Below are 11632 nucleotides of genomic sequence, written 5' to 3'. Positions count from 1 at the left end.
ACCTCTATCATTTTATTTCGGGATCACCCCCAAAGTAATTAGCCATTTGCAGAAAGTTTTGGAATCCCGAAAGAAGAAGCGTAACCAGATAACAGAGAGGTTTTCAGATTGCTTGTCTCTGGAGCCACCTTTCCCTGAGGTGGGGGTGGAGAGAAGTCTGTCCGCCGAAGAGGGACTACCTTTCAAAGGGCTCTCCTTGGCGTGACGAGGAGCAAGTTTTCTGGAGTGCCAGGACTTCGAAGGTGGATTAAGCACCAATATGCAGTGTCCCACTGAGAGCCCGGTTTATCCTACCCGGAGTGCCCCACAGGCACTGCCATTGGAATTCACGGGAGCCTTTAGCGCTTTCTCCCTTTGCCCTGAAGATATTTCATGTCCAAAAACTGGTTTATGCACGCAATGCGCGCGCGCGCGCGCACACACACACACACACACACACACACCCAAGTCTGGAGTGGATTCCGGTTTATTTACCACTATAAGGGAAACCCCAGACTTGGAAGTTGTCGGCGAGATTCCATCAGACGGCAGGTCTACGCGGGCGCGCTCTGGAAGCCAAGGAAATTATACCAGACTGGGATTGCTCTCAAACACACGCGAATTTTGCGCAACAAACATTTGCGTGAGCGCTCTCCTTCGCTCCCTTCAACCTCGCGGATGTTTGTTTTAAATTGGATTATTTGAAGGGTCGCCCTAGATGGTCTCACTTTGCCTGCATAGACCCGCTCCGGGAAGAGGAACCAGAAGAGGCATGTAGAGACTGTCAGATTGCCTGTCTTTCCTATCCTGGGAAAGGGTAGGGAGAACTTCTTTAGGATAGCACAGACAAAATGGGTACAGGGTGAAATGGGTGGAGAGGAGGACATAGAAGAAAAGGGAAGAATCAGAAAGGAGAAGGCGATAAAGACTAGAACTGCAGCAGTACGGACACTACTTGGGGTTCATCTGGGAAGGCGCCGCCCAAGTCAGAGGACCAACTGGACCACCAAACTGTAGAAGGTGGAGGACCCCAGCACTCCAGACCCTTCCGCGCCACGTCCGCAGCCCAATCCAGACCTCCCTGCAAGGCCCCTGCCCCTTCAGTCCTGAGGGTAGAGAGTCCCTGCTGGGTTGCGGGGAAAGTGTGAGGCGATGGTCACGCAGGATGCTACAGGATCCTTGTGGGGGAAAAGGGGGGGGGTAGTGAAGTGAGGAACATCCTGAAGGCCTCCCCACCCCTCTGCCAGCAAACTCCCACCGCCAGGCTGGGGCCACTTAGGAAAGAAGATCTGAAATTGGGGCCAGCCTCTGTTCCACGAATTTAACCCCTGCAAAACACAGTGCAAAACCAGATTTGGGGCAGCCTGAAACTCGTCTAATTCGTGGGGACATTTTTAAGGAAAAAAAAAAAAAAAAAAAAAAACCTCTGAAATCTGACAGGCCTTTGGTAGGGACCTCGGTGCGAGTGAAGGGACTCTACTGTCCGCGGAGCATAATCCGTCCCTGGCAGACCTTGAGCACCACCTGCGAGTTTGCTCCCAGCTCCAGGGGTGAGCCTTTGATTATGGCCCCAGCCCTGGTTTGCAGCCTCCGCCCAACTTCCAACTTCTGGCTGTGTGGGGAAGGGCTGGCGGGACAAAGGCGCCTACTGCCTCGTTCCTTAAGCCTGTGGAGCCGGATTGATGTTCTTCCTTTTCGGGGACTAGGTTTTCTCCAGAAAAAAAAAAAAAAAAAAAAAAAAAGACTTGAATAAATAGTTGGAACGGTTGATTAATATGTTTTGGAACCAGGCTGTTTAAGGTCGCATGAATATACATGAGCCCGCCGCGCTGCTCCCACCCGCTCCATTAGCCTCGCAGGGACTCCGGGATCCGGCGAGGCCGAGCCTCTCATTCCCGATCCCGCTCGCTGAGGTCCGCCCGAGCCACCGCCGAGTCTCCGTGCACCCCACACCCGGAACACACACCTCCGTGCATGGCGAGTGGCACCAGTCCGCGCACACCCGCTCCGGGTCTTTGGATGCCGTGTTCTTTCTTTTTGTAGAAAGTGCCTAGACTTCTGTGACAGATACCGAGTTGGGAATCAGGCCGGGGTGAGAGGGTTGCGGGGGGTGGGGTGGGCGGGGCTTCTCCCCACTCTCCCAGTTTGGGCACAGATTAATCAAGATGAGTGGCTGCGTTAAACTAGGCTACCCTGAATGTGTTCTGAAGTTCTGTGCTGGCGGAGGTCGTGACCCACCTTCCAGAAAGAAGCCATAGAGCTAGTGGATTCCAAGGAAGGGACTCCTCTCTTCCAAGGCGTTTGTTTTCTGATATCCGCGGGCCAGGGCGACCACAGGGCATAACACCCACCCAATACACTTCCAAAGTCCTCTTGCCTTCTCCTGCTTGGAAAGTCACCCTGTGACCTAGTCTCCCTGTAAACCCAGCGTCTTCGTCTTTGGAACCTAAAGGATGTGGCAAAGCTAAGTATACACGTAGGCCTCGGCAGCTTTCCCGTCGGTCTCCGCCTGGGGTCTCGGTCTCTCTTGTACAGCACTAGGGCGCTGACAAGGGCTGCAGCAGGTGCCTGTCGTCCCAGCTCAGCCCTGAGTCTCAGGCAGGAGGCAAAGGCTTGGCGTGCGGGTGGCCCAGGCCCTCCAGGAAGGTGAGATCCAGGCCTCCCGCCTAAGGCCTGCTGCAAACTTCAGACTCTCACCGCTGCAGAAACGCCTATGCCCCATGTCTTACCCGCTAGGATCTGAATCTAAACAGAAGTAGATTCATCTCAATATCTCCAGGAATGTACGCGGGTGGTGGGGGCAGTGCCCCTGCGGATTGAAAAGCCCTCCCTGGTTGCAGAGCAGCGCTGTTGTTGGATGAGCTCTTGCCCAGGGTGAGCATGCACCCTGAAGTTTCTGTTTGTTTTGTTTTTGCTAGGCACTTGTCACCTCAATTCAGCCCAAGATATAAGAAGCCGGATTTGTCGTCTTGCTTAAATTCTGAGGATGAGTTTGAGGATGAAACCAAATTCTGACCCAAATGGCAAACCTCAAGCCTCCCTCGAAGTGTTCTCTGAAAAATAGTGTGAGGTTGGGACATCTACCCGTTCCTGTCAGTGCAGGTCCTAGACTGCCTTCCCTCTGGAATTGGAATCACTTTTGTTGGATGTAAAGGCCTCTGTAGTCCCAGGCCTGGAGCTGTCCTCTTTGCAAGAAGGAGAGAGGCTGACAGTTCTAGGAGCATAGGGAGGAGGTCTGGAGAATTCCAGGTAGTTCTGTTGCCTAAGGGGAGCTTCTGCTGGGAAATGCTGTCTCTTAAGGTGATGAGGAGAGGGGTGAAAACACTTGGGGTCCTGGACTAAAAGACAGGAGGCATAGTTGAGTTGAACTCAATGGAAGAAATGTCCTCTGTATAATACCAGTGCTCGAGAACTCAGTTGTTTGTGGTTGGGGAGGAGTCCCTAAAGGAACTGCTGCTCCTGAGCTTCCATTCGTGCCAGGTAAGACTTTGTGGGTACCAGACTAAGAGGGATCGTTCTCAGTGCTCCTTGGGTAAATGGTGCCCCTTGGAAGCCATTTCCCAGCTTTAATCTTCCAAACCATGAGGACTTTGCCAAGGCCCAAAAGAATAAGTGGGGAGTGGGGTGGGGAGGCTTTCCCAGACCATATCTGCCCACCACTCCCCACAGAGCCCAACCTCTACTACTCAGTATAGATCATTGGAAGAAGTGCCCTTCCCTGACCTTTCTGACAGTAACATTTTCCCTGATCTCTCTGAAAATCAAAACAGAGGCTAGTGACAATTGGCTGTGTCTGGTGTGCCTCAGGTCTCCAAGCTGAAGGTACATCATGACCACAGGCAGAGGGGTCTATCTGTAAGATGGGGCACTGTAAGAGGAAGCCGGTGGTGGGGAGAGAGTGTATTCATTTTTCTGCCTTAACAAAGCAAACCATCATACATTTTTTTTTCCCCCTTTGGCCACAAATGTTGAAAGTCAGGGCTGGGACCGTAGCTCAGTGGTAGAGCACTTGCCTTGCAGGTGTGAGGCCCTGGGTTCAATCCTCAGCACCACATATAAATAAATAAATAAAGATATTGTGTCCATCTACAACCCAACCCCCCCCGAATTTTTTTAAATGTTGAAAGTCAAAGGCTTAATGTAGCTTCTGAGAAGGGAGAGAAACTAAGCAGGAAGACCCAGTTGGTGTGGGAAGTCCTCCACAGGTTCACCTGGAGTCCAACCTCGTTTTCTCTTACTTCCCCTCTCCTGGTAGTTCCTTGTGGATCTTCTGACATTTTCCTTAGTCCAGGTAAGTCAAAATGTTAGTAAACCTGGTGTAATGCAGTGTGATGGATTTCAAATCCTCTGGCTCTGCTGAAGGGTATGGTAAAGGAGCAAAGGAATATAAGCCCTGGATCCAAATGTCATCTCCTGTCCTACTCCAGGGTATTTGGTATTAATGAGCAAATACCTTCATTTCCAACATACAGCCACCCACTTCCTGGCCTCTCTGTCCCCGCAAGTGCAGCAGCAGATGAGCAATACCTGCTCCCAGCAAGCATCACCCTCTCTACTTGTACACTAGACCCGTCTCCTGTCTTAGGCAGTCTCTAAGATGATGTTCAAAGGTCTCAGCCCCCTGTTCCTGTGTCTTTGTGTACACCCCTCTGCTTGAGTGTGGGCTGAACCTAGTGAATCACTATCAACAGATAGAATATGAAAAAGTGATGTCAATTCCCAGAAGAAGTTGTGCATTGATCCCTTCCCCATTCTACATCTCTCTTCCACATCTCCACATCTTTCAGCTCTTACTCTGAAACAGCTGCCATTTCCTGAACTGCCATCTGGGGAGGTCCACAGGGCAAGAAACATATCTTGTTCAAAGGTCAGCAGGACCTGAGACCTGCCAACAGGAGTGAGTGACATGGATGTCCTCAGCCAATCCAGCCTTGAAATGACTGGCCATGGATCAACCAGAGGCTCTCAGCAACAAGGCCTCTGGACCTAGGTAAAACCACAAGATCATAAAACCACAAGATCATCAATGTTTATAATTCCTTTAAGTCAATAAGTTTTGGGATCAGTTGTTACCCAGCAACATAAGTAATATGCCCTGTGATGTACTCAAGGACTTCAGAAAATTCTCCTCCCTTTCTCCTGCAACATTAAAATTTTGATTGGCTTGTTTTTTTTTTTTTTTTAATCAGTAGTTGTTAAATCCTGTTTTCTCTCCCAAACAAAGACAAACTCTTGACCTTGACCTTACCCTCTAGCTATTATTCCACTTCTCTGCTTTCCTTTATCATGAATTTCATTTAAAAAAAAAAAAAAAAACCTGAAAGATGTTGTTAGTCAGCTTTTTGTTGCCATAAACAAAACACCCGACAATAGCAACAAAAGGGGAAGAGATTTATTTTGGTTCCCAAGTTTACAGGTCTCAGTCCCTGGTCAGCTGACTCCACTGCAGAAATATCATGGCAGAAAGAAAGACATGGAGGAGAAAACTGCTTAGCTCATAGTAGCCAGAAAGCAGAAAAAGAGAGGAAGAGTATGGGGACAAAATAAACCCTTCCAGAGCATTCCCCCAGGGACCTACTTCCCCCAACTATGTCCCACCTCCCATGGGTCCATTCAGCTAGTAATGGATTAATCCAATGATGAGGTCAGCGTCTCCATGATGCAATCATTGCCTAAAAACCCTACATCCAGAGTTTGCTTGCACTGGGGACCATGCTTTCAATGCATGAGCGTTGGGGGCACATAACAGATTCAAACCATGACAGATTTCTATATTCTCTATCTCTGTTTCCTGTTTCCTCTTTTTTCTAACCCCCTCCGGTTATAGTTTGCCCTTCCCCAACACCATTCCACCAAGGCCTTTTGTAATCTAGTCTCTATGGGGTTTTCAGTAAGTCCAATGGTCAGTTTTCACCTGACTTGATTGGTTAGCACTTTTGATGGAGACAACCACTCTTCTCCTGGAAACTTGCTCCAGCTGTGTGTGAGGGGACCACATACTCTGGGTTTTCCTAACCCCCTCACCATACATTCTTTGCCATTCTCCTTTCCTGTCATTCTCCACTTCCCTCTGACCTCTCATCAAGTCTTATCAGTAAAGTATGAATTCATTCAATATTCTCCCATCTTCAAACAAGATGCAGTTGTCTTCTGACACTAGTGCAACAGTTTCCATAGGAACTCTGTCAATCACATATCTTTGTAATTGACAGTGTAGATTTATCAGTCACTAGGAGCAAGGGGAAGTTGCAAGAAAACACAAGCCCCAAATCTCAACGATTTAATATAACAGAAGTTTTTTCCCCCTCCAATGTGAGTTAGCAGGGGCTGTGTTTATCTGGACTGGCAGAGATTCCATCTTGACATACATTTCTCTACCAGCCCAGCAGAATACAGAAGGAGAGTGTTATATGCTAGCTCTTAAAGTCTCTCACTTCTGCTCACATCATTGCTCACAAGTCATTGGCCTAAAGAAGTCGTACGACTATACCAAATATCAAAGAGGGCCCAGAAACGTAACCCTTCTGTGTGTCCAGAAGATGGAGAGCTAGATTATCTGGGGAACTGCACCATTGATTATTGTAATAGATTTTGTGTCTTAACATCCTCAGTCTTAAAGGAAAACATTACCCATGCCTGTTAACCCAGCAATTTGGGAGCCTGAGGCAGGAGAATCACAGGTTCAAAGCTAGCCTCAGCAACTTAGCAAGGCCCTAAGCAACTTAGCGAGATCTGTCTCAAAAAAAAATAAATAAATAAATAAAACAGGCTGGGGATGTGGCTTAATGGTTAAAGTGCCTCTGGGTTCAATCCCCAGTACCAAGAACAAAAACATAAACAAAACCAACCATATTCCTTTTTATCAAGATACAATGTTCTCTGGAAGAAAATGTAGCTCTGCCACCCCTGACCTAACCAGTAGTCCCTGTACCTTCAGTAATGGAAAGACTTTCCATTCCAAGATGTAGCCAAATTTGGGAAGGGCTTGAGATACTGGCAGCCCTACCTTTTCAACTCAGACTTTGGTTTTAAAAACTGTCCATCTGCTCTGAATTCACAGCAGGTCCATTGCTGCTGAGGGGTTCTGGAAGGCCCACGACCATGCCACAGGACTTGAAAACGTACTTTTGCCGGGAATTATCTGTGCTGTGCTTAGGCAGAAGGAGAAAGGAGGCATCGGCAGCAAGCTAGAATCCTGGTTTTTCCTTTCATCTTTCCAACCAAGTCTCCTCATGCATCCATACGTTCATGCATCCTATGCACACACCTCACTAAAACACTCCCCTTTGAGAATTTGTGTTGAAAATTTCCTGACAGTGTTCCCCTCCCTCAAAGTCCTACATGTCTTTCAAAGATCTGCTCAGATTTCACTTTCTCTAAATTTTTTTTCTAGACCTCTCACCCCCAACCTTAGATGCCACTTAAGAATTTTTCTTTCCATTCTGTTTTTCCATGATATTTTGTGGTTGTTTTTGTTCTTCAATTAGGCAACTACTGGCTTATTTGCATTTGGAAATTCTGTGTCTGTTCTGCATCTTCACGATTGTGTGAAAAGCCAAGGTGTCTCACTTGCCTTTGTATACCTGTGTGGCCTCTCTCTTCCCTCCAGGCCTACCTCAGACTCTGGCCCTCAGTAAATATTTGCAATAATTTGCTCTCTACTGTATTATAGTATCTTCTTGCACCTTGTGGACCTGCAGACAGTTGGAAACAATTCTAACTTCAGTCACCCCAAGCTTTCTGCTCTCTTCAGATCTTACTACATACTGTTTAGTAAATTCCAATCTAAAAGCAAGATCTACTGCAAAGAAACCTAATTCTTGGCATTTGAAAGCTTGATTAAGTTGTAAATCTTCTGGACTCATATCTTGTCTTTCTTGTCCATATTTTGTTGAGCATATAAAGAAGTAAAAGAAGGAGGTCATTGAAAACACAATGCAAGAAGAACATGTATTAGTTGGGGGAATTAATGTGAGCTGCTACAACAAATAATCCCTAAATCTCAGTGGCTCAACACATGAAAGTTTGTTTTTCATGCCTGTCACAGTCTAATGCAGGATGTGGCTCCTCTTTATACAGCAACTCAGGATCTAGACTTTTCCAGTTTGGTACTGGGCCATCACCTGGAGCTTTCTGGATTCTTTGCTTTTACCTGATTGATTGGCAGGCAGTGTTAGCCCATGGCTCTTGTGGCTTGTTTTATGGCCAAGCCTGGAAATGGTAGGCTTTACTCTAGTCCATGTTCTACTGGCCAACACTAATCTAAGGACAAGAAATGCTGGGAAATAGAATATGCTTATGCACCAAGAAACAGAAAAGAGGGTTGATGAACATCAAACCAATTTCTCTCAAAGTCCTAAGAAGTCATTTATTTATTTTACAATATCAAGATGCTGACACTTCATCAAACAGGAGAGCATGTGTCTATATAAGGGGGGAACAGAAAACTCACCCATGACAATTAATTCCTACTCTCTCCTATTTTCTGTAGAACAGAATTCATTCAGTCTCAAAAAATAATAATAATAATAATCAAGACTTAGGTAGAGAGCTTCTTCCATCAGATATTGTTCCTCCCTCCCCGAACTTCAGACTATAAGAAATGTTCTAGGATACACATTTCTTAAAATTTCTGCAAAGCAGCAGAATTGATTTCAGCTTTTAAACCATTGCAGACACTGGAGCATATCTGAAGATCCACTGAATTAGAGTTTCCTAAGAAGAGTGCTCAGATATCTACACTTTGAAAATACTTCCCTGATGATTCTGGAATCTAGGATTGACAACTGCTCAGACCCGAGAAAGAGTGTCCAGTAAGATCCTCACTCAGATCCTGGTCAAGTTTTAATGCAGCCATCAACTTTTATGTATCTATCTTGACAAGTACATAAACAGAAGCCAAAATATCTTGCTTCTGAACTCAATTCAATTTAATAAAAAAATTATGTTGGTGAAGATCATATGGTGTGAATGAAAGAGAATAAAGCCAAAAGCCAGAAGATTGAGTTCTGCAAATTCCCATTGATGTTACTTGGGATGGGTCACAGTTCCTCTCAGAAATTTGGTTCTCTTATCTATACAGTGGCAGCCCCCTACTTGACCCAAGAGCAATCTTTAGCATAGACAATTGCTCTCTCCTGGAAATACTCTTCAACTGGCCTCCGGTTCCCTACTGACTCTTGGCCTTCCCCCTACCAGCTTGTCACTCTTTCCTAGTCCCCTTTTCCTAGTTCTCTTTTTTGCTAGCAGGTTTAAACATTGGGTTGCTCAAACTTCAGCCCTCTGTCTTCTCCTCCTCTGTCTAAACTCACTCTTTCCGTGATTTTATTAGTTTTCTATGACTGCTGAGTAAGTTCCTACAAATGTAGTGGATTAAATGACACCCATTTTTAGCTCACAGCTCTGCAGGTGGGATGTCTGGATTATGGTGTGGCTGGGTCCTTTGCTTAGCCATCTCCAAGCTGAAGCAAGGGTGAACTGGTCTGAGTTCTTTTCTGGAGGCTTTTTAAGTTGTTGGCAGAATTCAGTTCCAGGAGGTTGTAGGATTGAAGTCCTTATTTTTCACCCCCAGCTTAGTGGAGAGCTGCTCTTGGCTCTTACAGGCTATACATATTCCCTGCCATGAGGACCTGTCCAAAGCCAGCAATGGAGAACTTCTTGCACTTCAAATCCCTCTCATGCTTTATGGATCTTGGACAACCTCTGCCACATCTCTCTGATTTCAGCCAGAGAAAACGATCTGCTTTTGAAGATTCTCCTGTTTCAATTGGACCCATCTCAATAATCCAGGACAATCACTTTATTTTAAATCCCACAAATTTAACTACATCTGCTAAAGCCCATTTGGTCATGGCATGTTATCTATCCACAAATTCTAGGGATTAGGGAGTAGATTTTTTAAGGGTGACCATTTTGTCTGCCACAGGCTCCCAAATTGATCTCTCTGCTTGCTCCTCGCTACCTGGAGTGACTTACCCACCTTATTCAGAATAGACCACAAAATTTTTGTTGGATGATTGAATACCTGAGTATAAAATGAGGAGCAGAGCTTGCCCTACCTATCTAGGGAAAATGTGAATTTGCAGGGGGGAGGGGCTGGGCCCTTACATCTTACAAAGTGCCCTCTCTTCTTCAGTCAACGCTGTGAGCTCCCATCTAGTACCCAACAGAGAGCAGATTCTCAGGGAGCATTTGCTGAATGATGCCCATGGGACTATACTTACTGGTTTCTGCACACATCCATCATCTCATCTGACCCATGCAATCTATGGATTATTACTACTTCCATTCTTTAAGCCTCCCCCTAGATTGCTGATAAGCCAGATAAGATAGTACAGCTGGAAAGCATGCTGGGAAGTACCAAGTGAAGTATTTTGGGAGGAGCTTTGGGTGGCCAGTCCACCTTTACACCTATGCAGGTTTCCCCTCTTTTCTGATGGGAAGCACTGCCGTTGGAAAGACATGGTAACTGGGTGTAGCAGCAGGAGTGTGGATCCAACCAGGGCAAGGCCTGTCACCATGGCTACTGAGTAGGGTGTGGTGATGCTGGGGTAGTTATGTAACTTTGCTAAGCCTCCACTTCCTTTTCTTTGGAAAGAGGTTATTGTTGCACCTTGTAGGGATGTCCTGAAGACCGCGTGGGATCAGATCGGTGAGACACTGCGTCCACTGATGCCTGCAGCAGAAGGGTTCATGGCTGGGCTTTCTTCCTTGCTTTTATGAGAGCCTGAATCCACCACTCTGCAACTTTTTCACTTTAATGTGAGCTCAGCTCTGGAGAGCAGTGGAGAAGGAAACTGCTGTCCCTACAAAACAGCTTTCAAGGGCAGTTATCATGTTCTCACCCAATCTCCCATTTCTAAGGGTGAAAATGCTCAGTGCATTCAACCATTCCTTGGGAAAACCAGATTTGATTTCTAAATGTGCCTTAGCTGACGACACAGCTGTTTAAATGTGCTCTCAAGGAACGGCTTGCATTAGTTTAAGTTCCATGGAGGCAGGGCTTTTGGGGGTCTGTTTAGTTCCTGATGTTTCCCCAGCCCCTAGAAAGATGCCTAGTACATAGTAGGCCCTCAATAAATAGCTATCCATTTATAGGGTGAATCTACAGATGTGTCTTTATCACCCTGTTCTGGGGATGTTAATGTTAACTGTCCTTCTCAAGTCTGTGGATTCTAAGTAAAACAAAAATCCACTTCACACTGTTTTAAAGGTGCTTTCTTGGACAATACCCTCAAGGTTTCTCAGCTACAAAACTTGAAGTTTGAACATGATTCCTAAGGAACTTTCCAATTTCAGTTCTGTTATTGCCTCAATTTTTAAAAGTTGAGACATGATTCACATAACATAAAATTCACCATTTTAAGGTATACTATTTAGTGAATTACTAAAATTTAGGGTTTTTTTTTTAAAGAGAGAGAGAGAGAGAATTTTTTTAATATTTACTTTTTAGTTTTCGGCGGACACAACATCTTTATTTGTATGTGGTGCTGAGGATAGAACCCAGCGCTGCGCGCATGCCAGGTGAGTGCGCTACCACTTGAGCCACATCCCCAGCCCTAAAATTTAGTTTTTTTTGCATATGTGTGTGACCATTACTTCTGATTCCAGACTATTTCAATCACTTTGAGAAAAATCCCTGCACTTATTTGCA

Source organism: Callospermophilus lateralis, chromosome 12, assembly GCF_048772815.1.
Source record: "Callospermophilus lateralis isolate mCalLat2 chromosome 12, mCalLat2.hap1, whole genome shotgun sequence".
Classification (NCBI taxonomy): Eukaryota; Metazoa; Chordata; class Mammalia; order Rodentia; family Sciuridae; genus Callospermophilus; species Callospermophilus lateralis.
Note: the sequence above shows the minus strand (reverse complement) of the source record.